The sequence below is a fragment of the Cricetulus griseus genome, chromosome 2, assembly GCF_003668045.3.
Source record: "Cricetulus griseus strain 17A/GY chromosome 2, alternate assembly CriGri-PICRH-1.0, whole genome shotgun sequence".
NCBI classification, from domain to species: Eukaryota; Metazoa; Chordata; class Mammalia; order Rodentia; family Cricetidae; genus Cricetulus; species Cricetulus griseus.
The window spans coordinates 72,636,296-72,652,692 of record NC_048595.1 but is presented as its reverse complement, the minus strand read 5'-3'; the positions used below and the strand labels follow the sequence as shown (position 1 = coordinate 72,652,692).

The following is a 16,397-nucleotide window of genomic DNA, read 5'->3' as shown; positions in this document are numbered from 1 at the left end:
CTCTTCATCTTCTTCCAGTTTTGTAGGTTAGAGGCTCAGCTTTGATCTCAACAAGCCAAAAATCAAGTTGCTTCACAGGCTACTTTTGTTTCTGACAATTGTCAAAATATGCAGGATTTCCCCACCTTCTCTTTCTATTGCTATGAAGTGAGATGTGTCTTCTAATATGTCAGAAGCTAACCCTACCCCATAGTCTCACCAACATGACTGCCCAAGTGTGAACCGGGCAAGGACAACACAAATGGACATGATAAAATGGAGGGGGTAAAGTCTATGAGACCTTAATCCTACACAACTATAGGCAACAAAGAGAAGCTGCCATAGAGAGAGGCATCATTCCCTAGGGAAGATTTGGTCAGTCTTGAAAACATTATACAGACTTAGGTTATATTTCAGAACAAACACACATACACATATATACAGATACATTCGTGCCATAATAATTAATGAAAAATGAAGCCATGAATTTGAAGGAGAGTTGGGAGGAGTGTATAGGAGGGTTTGGAGGTAGGAGATGAAAGAGAGGAATGTTGTAATTATTAGCTCAAAATTGAAAAGAAAAAATAACAAAGAACAAAAGAGACATGGTGGCCAAGGCAACTTATAAAAAAAAATCATTTAATTGGGGACTCACTTGCTTATAGTTTCAGAGTAGGAGTCTATGGAGTCTATGGCCATCGTGGCAGGCATGAGTCGAGTAGTATTTGAGAGCTCATATGAGAGAAATAAAGGGAGTGGAAAGAGAGGGCAGGGGGAGAGAATGAGAGCTAACTGGAAATAGAGGAGGCTTTTGAAACCTCAAAGCCCATCCCCAGTGACACACATCTTAATTATTCCTAAATGCTTCTACCAAATGGGGTGAACATTGAAATATATGAGCCCAAGGGGCTCATTCAGAACAACACAGGTTGCTAGCTAAATTTACTTCCATGGAGTTATAAGAAAAAGGTCATTTTTCTTGTTGCCTGATAGGCACTGATTAGGCTTTTTTCTACAGACCTTTCTCAAACCTGTCCATATCATTATATCAGAACTAACAACTTTTAAGTCTCCATTTCTTCATATAAGATAGTACATTTATGGATTTTAGGGATTTGGATGAGAACACCTTTAAGGGATTTCGGGAGCTGAGAGCCTAACCATCTGCCTATGACCAAGAGTTCAGTCAGACTGATAATTGAGATTCTATTTAAGTATAAGTAACTGGTGTTTTCTGCTTAAAAAACAGGGACTTAACCTTTAGTAAACAATTTTGAATGCTTCAGTAGCCTATGCACTGCTAGTATTACCATTTCTGTTCATAGTCAGTCATTTTTTTATACTAAAGTGTGATGTGATTTTCTTTTAGACTGGTTGCTTTTGATCTCTCTTTTTGATATCCAAGGTAGATAACCATATACATTTACAGTATTTTATATGTATATAGCTTTTAACAATTTGAATATTGTGAACTGGGAAAAATTTTTATTTGTATTGCTTATGATTGATACAATGTATGGGTTAGTTATGGATTGCAGTAAACAGACTTTTAGCTTTGTGGACACTCAAATTAGTCTTTTGTTGTTTGCTTTTTTGAATTCATTCTAAATGGTAGAATTCATGTTTTGCAAGTGTTGATGAACAAAGATTTTTATTATTGTAAACAGACTTCTGCTATTTCACAGCTAGGCAAGGAGTGTAAAAGTTCCTGATAAAGTCTCTGGTGGAAATACAGCATTAATTGATGAGTGTAGCATAGCATGTGTACTCTATCTGCATCTTCTTCATAATATAGACATATATGTAAATTATTCATCCATATGCTATGAAATAATTGAACATTATTCTAAGTTTCTAATTTGATGTCTCATAATTGTTACAAAGGCTATTTTCAATGAAAACAAACTGATTAGAACACCTAACCATTTTCTCTGTTAGGAGATTGATTATTAGCTATCAGGTTTGTTTGGCAGAGAAAACTGTTACTACTTTTAGGTGGCTGTTTGAAAAAGAAAACTCCATGTCCTTGCTTCATGTTGGTGCTGGTCTGCAAATCAGAGGTGAGAATATTTGGCACTTCTCAGGTTCTAGCACTGCTTCCTTTGTCTCTTGACGCTTACCTTCTGGTGGTATATTGGTTTCTGATGATACCTCTGTAATGGGACTGGAGTGAGGGTTATAGGTTTCAGCTGAAATGATTCATGACCTGTTGATATGTAGTGGTCAAGAAAGGTTATTCTTAAGAGCTGGCTTTGATTGACTAAAAGTCCCATATTATGATTAGTATCAAACTCAGCATCTCTTCCAAATTGCAACAAGTTTTTGGAGTTTGATATCTTCAACTAAATTTTTGTATTTGAAATCTATTCAGAGCTTGTCTCTGAATCTTTCTAGGACTTTTTTTTTTTCACACTACTCATTAAAACTTCCATTTCTCTCCAACTTCATATCTCACAGCAGCTTAGTCTGATCATCCTTGTTTCTATGAGGACTCTAGCACTCTACACATACTTGACATTCTTGTTAATTCCTTCTATCAGGACCATTTAGCTCTTTTCTCTAGACATGTATAACAAGGTGCTCCAGAGCAATAGGACCTTGTATTTGACCGTGTTATGCTGTCTGAGAAGGTGTTTATATGTTTGTCATGGTTTTACTTATCTAACATATGATTTTTATAAAATATACTTAGTTCCCTTGAGACATTTCCTGCCACATAAGCCGTCTTTGATTGGGGAGAGCTTAGAGTTGGCTCTGAAAGAGATGCTGGGCTGCTTATTCAGGAATGGTTTTCCTGAGAAATGCTGTTCAGATCTTGCTCTTACATATCAAACTTTCACAAAAGTGAAACTAAGCTAATAATTTGCTTTGAGATCATTTATAACTATGTACACAGTAGGCTTATATACTGTGTTCTCAACCTGTTCAGAATTGTCTGCCGTCTAAGAAAGACATGCTTAGCTCCCTGTATTCTTGTGGTTTGGAATGCGTTGGTATATGATGTTCCTCATTTTTCTTTTGTGTTTATGAATGCCCCCAACTGAGAACAATGTATGTGTGTGTGAGCTGTTGTGAGCATGTCTAAGACCTTTCATTAGAAGCAGTGAGGTGGCTGGGTGTTGGTGGTGCACACCTTTAATCCCAGCACACGGGAGGCAGAGGCAGGTGGATCTCTGTCAGTTCGAGGCCAGCCTGGTCTCCAGAGTGAGTGCTAGGATAGGCTCCAAAGCTACACAGAGAAACCCTGTCTCAAAAAACAAAACAAAACAAAACAAAAAACAAACCCAAAAAACAAAACAAACAAACAAAAGAAGCAGTGAGGTGTTGAAAGTGGCACCCTCTCCCGCTGCACATCTTGGGGAAAAAATATGGTAGTTAGTAGGGTAAGAAAACAGTTTTCTGCCTCTTAAGATTCCAGTAAAAGATGGATGAGGACAAGGTCCTCACTCCTTGTCCTTACCATATTGCCTGTGCAGTTTATAATGAGAATGGCCTTTGTTCAGGGCTACTAGGTCTAATTAGACTCTCTTAACTTAGACTGCTCTTTTATCCTAACATAAAGACCAAAACCTCTTCAGAATAAATCAGGGCCATTTTTGAGTAAAGGACACTAAGAGTTCAACTTTTCTCTTTCATGTGACATCACTACAAGGATCAATACATTTTCTTTGTCTTTAGGGAGACTCCCTGAAGGGCTTTTAATAACTGTCATGTGCAAAGCGTTAATGTTAGTAGATAGAATATACTGCTGACTTATTTTAGAAATCTTCATTGCTTTGAACATCAAGGTATTCTGGAATAATAAAGATATTATCACCCTGGTAAGCATTTAAAAACATATAAAAGATAGGGTAGCAATTGAAGCCAAAATCTCTGCATATTTGAAATACCTGCATTTAATTTTAGTGAGAAAATGGAGCCCATGCTTATTTCTGTGTAGCTGCAGTGGTACTCACAGGCCTCCATCTTGTCTAGGCTACATGAAAGAGCTAGTTTGAAGGTTTTGTTTTCCCTCTTTCATGTGGTAATATGAAATGTAGTTTTTCTACATGTAGTTTTCTTTCATGTTTTAAAATGAAATGTATAGGCTGGATTTGTTATATAGGTTGTTTATTATTATCATCATCATCATCATCATCATCATCATCATCATCATCATCATCATCATTATGCCACTGCATTTATTAGTTTTACTTAAAAAAACCCAGTTAGCTGTTAAATAATGTTTTGGCTTAGATTTGTGCTTCAGTGTTCAAAGACATTTGTGAAGGTATTTTACTTTGGTGATGTGGCAGCGATAAGCATTCTTATTTCCTTAAACAGCTATTACTGATTGTTATGGGGATGAAACTGAGTGCTTATTACAGTGTGTAGAGTGAGAGACTTTCTATGACTCATTAATGGTGCTGTTGTCTTAGGAGAAGAGGGTACAGCACTGGGTGACACTTTGAGTTGATTTTATTTGAAGTAATTTTATATGTCATATATATAATCAGCCAGAATTGAAAATTGAATTACAGAGCTGAAAATATTTTCTGACAATATTCAGAATCATTAGTTTACTAATTTAAAAGTTTGCTGACATTTGAATCCTCAGCCTTTGAGTAAGTTTGGAAAGAGATGGTAGAAAATTTTGGAGTTAATTTTCTTTTAACCGGCAATTGATTTTGTATAAGAAATTATCTAGGATATTAGTGCTAGGGTATGGATTAATTTTATTTTACATTTCAGTCTTTTTTTTTAATGAAACAAAAAAAATTAAGAATCTGTCTTCCAATGAAGTACTCAGTTTGGGGCAGTCTTTGTTCAAAGTCCACAAGATAATTTTCTAAGTGATTTTCTAGGCTTTATTTTTATTTGTTCCATTTCCTTGCTAGCTGTGACAGTTCAAATCTCCTTAGGCATCTTGGTGATTTTCTGCTTCTGGTATGATAACCATGCTTAGTGTTACTGTTGCTGTGATGAACCACCATGATCAGAGTAACTTGCTGAGAGGTGCTTACAGTTCTGCATAATAGTTCGTCATCAATAGCAGCAAGGGCAGGAACTCATGTAGGGATGGAATCCAGAGGCAGGAGCTTATGTAGAGGCCATGGATGGATGCTGCTTACTGGCTTGGTCTGGCTGTTTTCTTATAGAATCCAGGACCCCCAGCCCAGGGATAGAACCAGACATAGTAGTCTGGGCCCTCTACCATCAATCACCAATTAAGAAAATACATTACCACTGGATCTTATGGAGGCATCTTCTCAATTGAGGTTCCTTCCTTTCAGATAACTCTAGTTTGTGTGTCAAGCTGACTCTAGAGTAGCCAGCACACATGCTGATACTGAACATACATGGGCAGCCAATTGGCAATATTCACTACAATCTAGAACTTTTGGGTTCAAGCTGTCCTCCTGCTTCAGGCCTCTGAGTAACTGGATTTTACAGGTGTGTGCCATTGCTTTTTTCATTGTGTCATAAAGCATTAACCTAATAATATTTACCAGCTATTACTATAGGTAAAGGAAAGAAAATGTAGACTGCTTTGCATTTGTTCCTTGAACAGGTCGCTCCTTTACTACATTCCCTCTTTCCCTGTGTTTGGGCTCAAACCCATAACCTCGGGCATGCTAGCTGAGAGATACGAGGTCTACTATTAAGCTACATCAATAGATCCCAGGTCTATATTTCTTAAAAGTATTGAATATTTTGTGTTGTGCAGTTGTAGCCTGTGAAGTTCATATTCAGTAACTGATACACTTACGAAGATAAATGGAAAATGCAATTCACTGAGTTCAAAGACAATGTCAGCATTTAAACCTAGCCAAAAAAAAAAAAAAAATAGCCTCAGGAGAATTGAGTGCTGCCAAAACAACACCTCACTTTAAAATTGGTGACATATTATATTTAGTCACGTTGAAACTTTGCCACTAACAAATGGGGCATAAATTTCCAGTTAGTCCTTCTACCGAAGCCCTTCAAAACTATTCAGAAGCTTCATGACCTGTGGGAAAGTGGAACTTGTGACAGGAGTGCATGCACTGCCATTTCTTACTTTGTAGCTCTCCCCAACAATACATTGTTTTATTTTATTGTCTATATCTGTATATGCTGTTTTCACACAGTGCTCCACATCTAAGGATCAAAGCCTTGAACAGATTGGGAGAGATCTGTAAATAAAATATAGCCAATTCACAAAAGATAACAGTTCAGTTTGATGATGCAAACATTTGGTAAGTAGCAAATGAAATTTTCATTTAATAAAATCTACAGGAAATATAAATGATAGTATAAATATTTCTTACATAACCGAGAATCATCTCTTCAGTATAACAAAGTAATACCAATAATATCCTCAAAGACGGTCTCAGATTAGGAAAAGAGTTGTGAGGGGAGCCCAGTAGTTCTAAAGGACTAAGAAGACTATATTCATAGTGAGCCACTGTGTGATCCATACTACCATGGAACCATCAGTTTGAAAACAAAAATAATGAGGTATTTTAATATTTAATCACCATAGTCACTGATGTAATTTACAGAATCTAATACAGATTCTTAAATATAAATAGTTAATAAACATTTAGTATACATTGGCAAAAACCAGTATACAATTCAGAATTAAAAAAGGATAAATATTCTTTCTAAACATAGTTACAAAGCAGAATTTTATTTTAATTATTAAAAAATAGTGTGGGTTTGAGTGTATGTTTATGTGTGTATATGGTTTCTGTGTATGTATGTGCCCACATATATATGAGTGCATGTGTTTATTTGCTTGTTCATCTTTGTTGTATGTGTATATATGTATATGTGTGTGTGTGTGTGTGCGCATACAGATGCATATATATGTCTTTATATCTGTGTGTTTGTGCATGTAAGCATTGTGTGTAGATATCAGGATAACTTTTGTGAATAGGTTCATTCTTTTCACCATGGGTGTTGGGATCATATGCAGGTTTTGTGGTTTGTGTGGTTAGCTTTTTGGGGGGGGGTTTCACAGTGTTTCTCTGTGGCTTTGGAGCTGTCCTGGAACTAGCTCTTATAGACCGCTGGTCTCGAACTTACAGAGCTCTGCTTGCCTCTGCCTCTGTCCCCCCCCCCCCCCCCGAGTGCTGGGACTAAAGGCATGCACCACCACCGCCCGGTGTGACATTTGGCAGATCTGTGAATCCAAAACTCTTTATATATTTGACAGGTCTATGGATCCAAAACTTTTGACATATTTGATTGTAATTTTGTTACCAGAAATCTATTTTTTAATTTTATCTCTTGGGAAATTAATGCTGTCTGCCTTTGTCTTCCCTGGTGACTCTCAAAATGTTTTTTATCTCTGATGCTTCTGACAAAATGTTATGTTTAAAGTTTTCTTTTTCTAGTCTATGTTGTTAGAAACTAGTATATAATATTATTAAAAAATTAAATGTGTATTAGATTAAAATACTCACAGAATAACAAGACACAAAAACTGGCATTACAATAGCTCCTTCAAAGCAAGTACATTCTCTCTCGTTGGCTCGCTCCCCACTGCCTCAGTTTCCCTTTCTCAGTAGCTTATGAAGATACATTGGGTCTCCCATACCTGGGCCTGCTCATTGCATTCACCTATCATAAGTACTTCATTCTGTTTCTATTGTAATATGCTGCTGAAGACATTACTTTCACATAATGTAATTTAATTCTTTGAGAATTAGAATGAACATTGGTCGTTCTTATAAAATGCCAGTGATAATAGCCAGGATTGAGCTACAGAAGATCTCTTACTCCCGAGTGGTAAGATTTGATTAATAAGGGTTTGCTCTCCAAGCTTCAAAAAGATTAATGTTGAGAATTCTATCACACCAATTATTTTTCCTTAAGATTTTTGACAGAACTCTACATAAAGGAATTGTCTGGTCATGTATCTATGGGAACTTTGTCCTTATTCTCTGATTTGTGATGTCAGACCTGAGGTTACTACTAGGCATTTACCTCTTCAGTGCTCAGGCTATATGTAGGAGCTATCCTACCTGGTACCAAGACAGACCATAGAAATGATTTCACCCAAAGCCAGCTTAGTGAACCAGTGATTTTCTTCAGTTTATCTACAGGACTATGTGCTACTCAAAGGCAGTTGCATCACCAAACTTATCCCATCATCAGGGACACACAACTCTTGACAGCTTTATCCTTAGAGATTTTTGTATAACATGCCAGTGTCTGGGGCAGTAGGAACATTTTTTTCTCCCCAACAATTATTTACTGCTTTTGTAACCTTGGGGATGAGCCTTATAACTTGGATTGCTTCTTGTGTCTTACCAGCTTCACTCTCTTTTTTTTTTATTTTTGGTGAAGAAATGTATCAATTCAGAGAAGATGACTATATAGTTTTCTTTCATAGTGTTTCTCGTCTGTGAATTGCTAATGTCGAGTTTTTCATTTGTTTCTTTTGACTGCAGATACTACTATTGATGTGCTCATGTATTTATTTTCTGTAAATGCAGGCTTCAACCTATTGATCATCTGCTTTTCTTTTGGCAATTCAGCTCAGGCATTTTGTATAATGAAGCAAACTTGATAACACCTAGAAGTAGTAGTTCCTGTATTCAATTTTCAGGAATTTTTTTTTCCTTTGTACAAAAATCCTGCAAATTATGTTAGAAAAATTCAATCTAGTTCACTTTATCAGAAAAAAAGTTAATGATAGTCTACTTTAGTGGGGATATTTTGTTCTGCCACTAGTAGGGGCTCTTCTGCAGTCTCTAGAAGTGTAGGTGAATGGCTTTCTATATCAGAACCAAGTAAAAAACTAGTTTAGAATTTACATTTCTTGACTTCATTTCCAGAATTATTGAACAAGAACTGACACACTAAGTGATATGGTGATTCTAAATGTATTAAAGTTGACAATTACCATCAAAACTTCATTCTTTGTCAGCCTGACCCCCACCCCCTAAGTGAGTTTCAAGTTTATCATTTGACCCCTTGCAAAATGTGCTTAATCCATTTCTAAAAATCTGCATAGTCTTGATGCTGTAAAAAAAATCCACAGCCCTAACATCTCTTCTGTTATGCAAGGCAGTCTTGTAATAACCTCATAAGATCAAAAACTCTATTAGGTATTTCCATTATACCGTTCTCATTTGAAAAGAGGGGAATGAGAAGATAACTAGGAAAGATCATCTAAAGTAAGATAAAAATCTGGCAGAACAAACAGCAAAGCCCATAGTTCCAAGTCCACCACATGGGGCATGTGATGTAATCATCTGGGTTGTAGTAATCTTGAGCAGCTCTGCCTCAGAGGTTTGGCCATCACCACACACATCCTCTATGGTGGGCTCTGATCTGTGACTGTAGCTTTCTAAGATTTCTATGGTCTAGGCATTGCTAATATCCTGGAGACACTATTGCAATAGAGGCTTGTTTTTTTAAATCCCCTCATGCTCAGGCATGCCCTCCTTGCTGGGAGGAAATCTGACCCAGCTAAATATTGTTATGGCTTAATGTCTTTTTGTGACTGACCTTCATAATCATAACCCTCACACCTGGTGTTTTTCAGGCCTGTAAGTTCAATACCACAAAAACAATGATGCCAGGTTCTTCTGCCATCTTGTACTATAGTCTTCTTTGGCACACAGTTGCATCAGCAGATTGTTTTGGAGCAGGAACTCCTTCATTCTCATTTTCAGTCTAGGCACTCTATTATTAAGTAACTTGTATTTTCACAAGATGGAAGCCTACTTGAGTGAGGTCTTATCCTCAGAAAACCTTTACTATTATTCCGTTGCACAGTGCAGAGTTTCTCATTGGTAGTTCTGATCACTTTTTAACAATTTTTCATGTATTCCCAACCTTTCTTTCCCTTCCTTCCTTCCTTCCTTCCTTCCTTCCTTCCTTCCTTCCTTCCTTCCTTCCTTCCTTCCTTCCTTCCTTCCTTCCTTCCTAGAAATGGCTTCTCTTTGTAGCCTTGGCTGTCCTGGAACTTGCTCTATAGACCAGGCTGACTGGGAGCTGATGGATATCCACCTTCCTCTGCTTCCTGAGTGCTAGGATTAAATATCTGTGCCATCACTGCCCAGCTTGGTTTTTTCATTTTTTAAAGAATGTTGCTACCAAGCATTCAGGTATCCCAGGAGGCCAGAGATAAGGTGTTAGATCCTCAGAAACTAGAATTCCATGCAGTTGTTATCTACTACCTGAACTTACTGGTAGTGATTGATCTAGGATCCCTGAGAAGGCAGAATGTGCCCTTAAGAAGTGGGCCTGTTTTCTTTAGTTAGCCCCTACTCACCTTTCTGATCTAGAACTTTAAACTCATTCAAAATGGAACATTTTCAAATCTTCCTGTTCAAGCTCTTATTTTTTCTCGTGTCTTGTTGTAGATCTATATCAGAGTATCAATGGTCTGAATGGTATACTGTCTGAAATTAGTCTATTATTCCTAAATTCAAGTTTCATTCAAGCTCCTCAGGACATGGACCCAACAATCCAGGAACTTTTCTGTTGTAGTGAAGTTCTTGATAGATTAATGTAATCCTCTTGAAATCTCATGAGTTGAGCTGCCATTGTTTGAATTTGTGTTAGTGTTCTGGCCTTCCAAATTTCCACAATAACCGCCCATTATATTTGATTGATAATATTCTAAAGTTTATCAATCCACAGTTCTAATCTCTTCCACATTCTTTCCCAGAGCAGTGGTAACAAAGGCCTATGATCACCTCAATGCCCCCACATGGGTACCAATTTTCTACTTACACAAATTTCTCATTTTTGAAACAGAATACCTGCTGAAAGCAACTTAAAGAAAGAAGGGCTTATTTTTGGCTCATTGAAGTGGAGAAAGCATGGCTAAAGGAGCATTTGGTCGCAGGTCACATTTTCACAAAGCAGAGAGTTGAACTCTGAAAAATTCACCCAGAGGTGTGTTTCCATGGTAATGCTAAATACAACAAAGTGACTTTGCCATGGTGGTTCCAAGTTGATGATTGTCAGGTACATTGACAATCATGATTAACTTTTACAAGAACTGATTTTTTTTTAAATTGTATTAGTGTTATGCTTGTATGTATGTCTGTGTACCACTTGTAGCAGTAGCTCCCATAAAGAAAGCCATGTGAAGTGAGAGGATTAAATTGAGGGGAAAGCTTGTAAAAGGCAGAAAATCAGGGAGTTTTCTCTGAGTTTGCATCTCCTTGTGATGTCTGAAGCTACATCCATGAAGTCTCGCCAGTATGGCCACCTCAATGTGAGCTGAACAAGGACTGCACCAATGAACTTCCCAGACTGGATGGGAGAAAGCCCATGAGTTCTTAATCCTACATACACACACACACACACACACACACACACACACACACACACACACAAGCACACAATTGAGGAAATCTGGTATTGGAAGAGATGTCCTTCTCCAGGGAAGAGCCCACAAACGGCCAGCCCTGAAAATGTACATACAACTAACAGTATACAAACTGAATGGGCTTTATTTAGGAATATACATGTGTATGTACATACACAAACAATAACAATGAAAGAAGAGGCCATATTTGAATGAATGTAGGGAGGGGGTATAAGGGAGGGTTTTGAGGGAGTAAAGGAAACAAAGGAAAAAATTGAAGAGGCAGGACACAACAGAAGAAAGGCTTGTGTGTTAGAAGTTAATAAACACGAATGTAACCAGAGGTTGCATCCCCAGGGCCTTCCCAAAGCAGTTACTTGAAGGTGACTGTGGTGGTTTTAACTGAGAATATCTCTGTAGTCTCAGATATTTGGACACCTGTTTCCCAGTTGGTGGCGCAGATTTGGGAAGGCTAGGTGATGTAGTCTTTCTGGAGGTAACATGTTGCACAAAGTGGACTGAGAGTAAAAAAAAAAAAGTTTCACCTGCTTCCAGGGTATTCTATGCTTCCTGCTTGCCAGTGGACATGCTTGCTGTTCATGATTGCTGCCATGCTCTCCCTGCAGTTATTGACATTAACCTTCTGAACTCTTCTAATAATAACTGACCCCCATCCTGGTCAGTTTCCCTTCCTTGTCTCCTCTTCCCCCAGTCCCTCTCATCCCCTCTCCCCCATCTACTCCTCCTTTGTTTTCATGAAAGTGCATTCCTCTCATGTGTATCTGCCAGCTGTGGCAAATCAAGTTGCCCTAATACTAGGCATCTCCTCTCCTATTAAGATTGGGCAAAGCAATCCAGTATGAGGAAAAGATCCCAAAAGCAGGCAACAGAGTCAGAGACAGCCCCTGAACCCTCTGTTTGGTGTCCCACAAGAAGACCAAGCTATATAACTGTAACATTTGTGCAGACTGCCTAGCTCAGTCCCATGAAGTTCTCTGGTTGGTGGTTCAGTCTATAAGCCTGGGTTAATTGATTCTGTAGATTTTCTTGTGGTGTCCTTGGCCCCTCTGGTTCCCATAATTTTTCCTCCCCTTCTTCCACAGAATTCCCTGAGGTCCAAATAATATTTGACTCTGGGTCTCTGCATCTCGTTCTATCAGTTGCTGGATGAAGCCTCTCGGATGACAATTGGGCTAGATACATCTATGAGTATGGCAGAGTATCATTAGGAAGGGTGAGGTCTTCCATGGGGGAATCATCAAAGTCTATCACTTCATTTTCATTGACTTTTACTTTTTTAATCAGTCATGTTTGGTTCTATCTTTGGGCTTTCTAGCCTCTGCCTCTGCATCCTTGCTCCGCGCCCCTCCCTCAGCTGTGTCTGGGGTGGGCTTCCTCTCATAGTATGGATCTCAAGCTGGACCTGTCATTAGTTGTCCACTTTCATAATTTCTGCATTACCTTTGTCTCATTTATCATATCTTGTAGGCAGGGCAAATTGAAGGTCAGAGTTTTGTCACTGGGTTGGGGGGGGTGTCCCAATCCGTCTACTGGAAGTCTTGCCTAGTTACATGAGATGACAGTTTCAGGCTCTGTATCTCTCATTGCTAGGAATCTTAACTAGGTTCTCCTTCATAGATTTCTGAGAGTTTCCATTGCACTAGGTTTATAGCTTATCCCAGTACTTAAAAGTTTATTTTAAGCCAAAATAAAATTACCCCCCCCAGTTGCCATGGCCATGGTATTTTATAACAGCAATAGAGAAGTAACTAATGCAATTTGTGTATTTTAGGTGAATTTTTCTGAAGAATATCAACGATAGTTTCAATGATTTATTTCTAAGTTGCTCTGGATTTTACTAAAAATTTCTTAAATTTATTAACAGTAAAAGAATTTTTTTGATGTACATTATTCTTATAGAAAAAAAGTTTATTTGGGTTTATGCTTCCAGTGGGTTGGATTCCATGATTGCAGAGCAAAGATATTGTGCCTGAAATAGCAGTTTAGAGCTGATAGCTCTGAGTATCCTGGAACTCAGAGACCCACCTGTCTTTGCTGGTATTAAAGGGATACACCACTATGTCCAGGACCCGGCATATGTGATTTTAGTATTACAATGCATTATTGCCAATTACATAGTTCACATTGCAAAAACAGCAACAGCAAACGCCTTACAAAATGGTGTATTATTATTTTAAGTAATTTTATGATGTTGTATTGGATAACATTGTAGGTGTCTTGGAGTACTCAAAGTTGCAAGTCGCAAGTTATATATTCTTTGTCATGGAGTTATAATGGGATAGCACTGCACAGATATAGTTTATAAAAATAACACAGGAAGAGGTTAATCGTGTGTGTGTGTGTGTGTGTGTGTGTGTGTGTGTGTGTGTGTGTGTGTGTACTATCTTACCTATTTCATACATTTAAACATATAAGCTAGTCAGGCAGAAACAGGGAAAGAGCTATAACTCCAAGCTATACCCAGTATTTGACAAAACACAACTCTCAAAATTTATAAGACAGAGTTTATTATGAAATTAAATATGGGTGGCAATGGCCTGGAAACATTTATATTTAAGTTATCTCAAATTCCATGTTTTCATATGGTAACTGTTTGTTGAGGTTATTACAGTAACAGAACAAAGAAAAATCATCAATCAAGGTACTTTTATTTTTTAAATATTTATTTATTATGTATACTTATGCCAGAAGAGGGCATTACATCCCATTATACATAGTTGTGTGCCACCATGTGGTTGCTGAGAATTGAACTCAGAACCTCTGGAAGAGCAGCCAGTGCTCTTACCCTCTGAGCCATCTCTCCAGCCCCATCAGGCACCTTTAATATGCATTGGTGGAAACATAAATAAGAGGATATCTTTTTTAGCTTCTCTGTTCCTGTAATAAAACACTGATAAAAAGCACCTTTGTGGAAGTAATGTTTATTTCAATTTACACTTCCAGGTAACTACCATTTTGGATAGGAACAGAAGAGAGTAGGGAGGAACATGTCTTAGTGGCTTGCTCACTATGACTTATTTACTTTCTTATACAACCTTGGACCGCCTGCCCAGAGGTGACACCACTTATCATTGGGCCCTCCCACATCAATCACTAACAAAGAAAATGCCCTGTACACATGCTCCAAGGACGATTTGATAAAGGCAGTTTCTCAGTTGGTAGTCTTATCTTCCCAGGTGACTCTGGTTTGTCTCAGCCCGATAAAACCTGACCAGCACAGTGGGTTACAGCAAAGTGATGAAATCTTTTGATTTGTAGAAACTAGTGTTTTGTTAAATTATTAGTGCATTCCAGAAGATGTTAGGCTAGATATTATGGGGTTCAAGGAATGACTATTTAGGAAGCTAACCATTAAGTTCTAAACCTGCAACATTATTACCTCTCCACAATTGTAATTTTAATCAGTTTCTCAATTGTATAAAAGTTTCAGATATAGGTGAAATTTCTTTCTGAGATCTTTACAATATGAACTCAGAACAAGATACTTGGTTTTGACACAAAAAAGTATTTCAGGACCAACAAATGAAATAAAGTTAGGGTTTTGAAACATTTATATTTATTCTCTCTCTGTCTCTCCCTCCCTCCCTCCCTCCTCCCCCCTCCCTCCCTCCCTCCCTCCTCCTCTCTCCTCTCTCTCTCTCTCTCTCTCTCTCTCTCTGTGTGTGTGTGTGTGTGTGTGTGTGTGTGTGTGTGTGTGTGTGTGTGTGTGTGTGTGTAAAATACTTGTGCCCCTCTGTTTATGTTCCTAGAGTTTGATGTTGGATGCCTTCTTTTCTTGTTGGTGTCCAACTTACTTTTAGACACAGGATCTCTATTCAGTCTGAACCTAAACCATTGACTAGACTAGCTAGTCAGCCAACTACAGGGCTCTGTCTGGCATTTTAGCAGGTTTTGAAGATCTGAATTCAGGTCCTTGTGCTTGTGTGATAGGCAGGTTGTGAACTAGACCATCTCACCAACCCTTAAATATATTTTAAAATAAATTTAAACTCCAGGATTTAGAGTAAAAGACATGTGAAGAGAATGAGTTTCATTTTCTCCTGAAACTGTAGCGATTTCTTGTTGATTTGGTAGGCAAAATAATTTAAGGCTAGCTATCACAGAGGCCCTGTTGTGCTTGTGCCTGTGACTAAATGGGTTTAAATATTCCCCTACTTTTTCCCCCTATATATATTGATATTTTTTACAAGCTTTCAGTAGGAACAATACTTTGGATTTTGTTCTTTTCCTGGCAGTAAGATACTTTCTTAAGATACTGTATAGAAACAATGAGCTACATCTTATAGTTAGCTATGTTTTATAAGCCTAGATAGCAGATTCTCTCTATATAGTTATTCTCTCTATATAGTTAATGCTCTTATAAAGTTACATACAATGTTTAATAGAATTTTGGTTTTGATCTTCAATGCCTTTGAGAATTTGGGCCCTAGCTGATGAATGCTGTTGGGTACAATTGAATTCAAGAAGTGGGGCTAGTTGGAGAAAGTATGTCTTTATGGCCATGCCCTTGAAAATTGTTTTGGAACTCTTAGTCTGGGTTTTTTTTTAATTGGATTTCATAACATATTAATGTATATATTACACATATACATTAATTATACTGTTTGATTTGTTCAAAGAACAAATTTAATCAATTTTAGAGTAGAATTTTTTGCACAGCTTTGGACTAATCAGGAAGACATTCTGACATTAGAGTTTCTATGAGGAGAAAGCTGCAGTGTATGGGGATTCCAGTGACTTGCATGGAAGATAGTTTATTTTTGCTAAGTGTCCTGCGCACGCTGTATTTTCTCGGCCGGCAAGAAATACACGCAGGACACTCGGATCCTTCTGCAGACAAGCTTTAATGCATGCTTACCAGAGCGGAGACACTGAACTAAGAAACCCATCCCTTAAAAAGGCTGACCAGCCGCCTGTTTATTTTAATTATTAAAAAATAGTGTGGGTTTGAGTGTATGTTTATGTGTGTATATGGTTTCTGTGTATGTATGTGCCCACATATATATGAGTGCATGTGTTTATTTGCTTGTTCATCTTTGTTGTATGTGTATATATGTATATGTGTGTGTGTGTGTGTGCGCATACAGATGCATATATA

At 37.8% G+C, this 16,397-nt stretch overlaps 1 protein-coding gene across 3 annotated transcripts in view; it reads left to right on the top strand.

Moving 5' to 3' along the window:
- Positions 1-16,397, top strand: part of Kdm4c (lysine demethylase 4C) — a 171,734-nt gene that overhangs the window by 72,581 nt on the left and 82,756 nt on the right. Inside the window, exon 1 of one of the 3 annotated variants that reach the window (XM_027400229.1) lies at positions 6,179-6,197. The exons of the other annotated variants lie outside the window; for them this stretch is intronic. The gene's annotated coding sequence lies outside the window, so the exon portion shown is untranslated. Of the gene's footprint in view, positions 1-6,178; positions 6,198-16,397 lie in introns of those variants that run through there. 3 annotated transcript variants of the gene reach the window in all.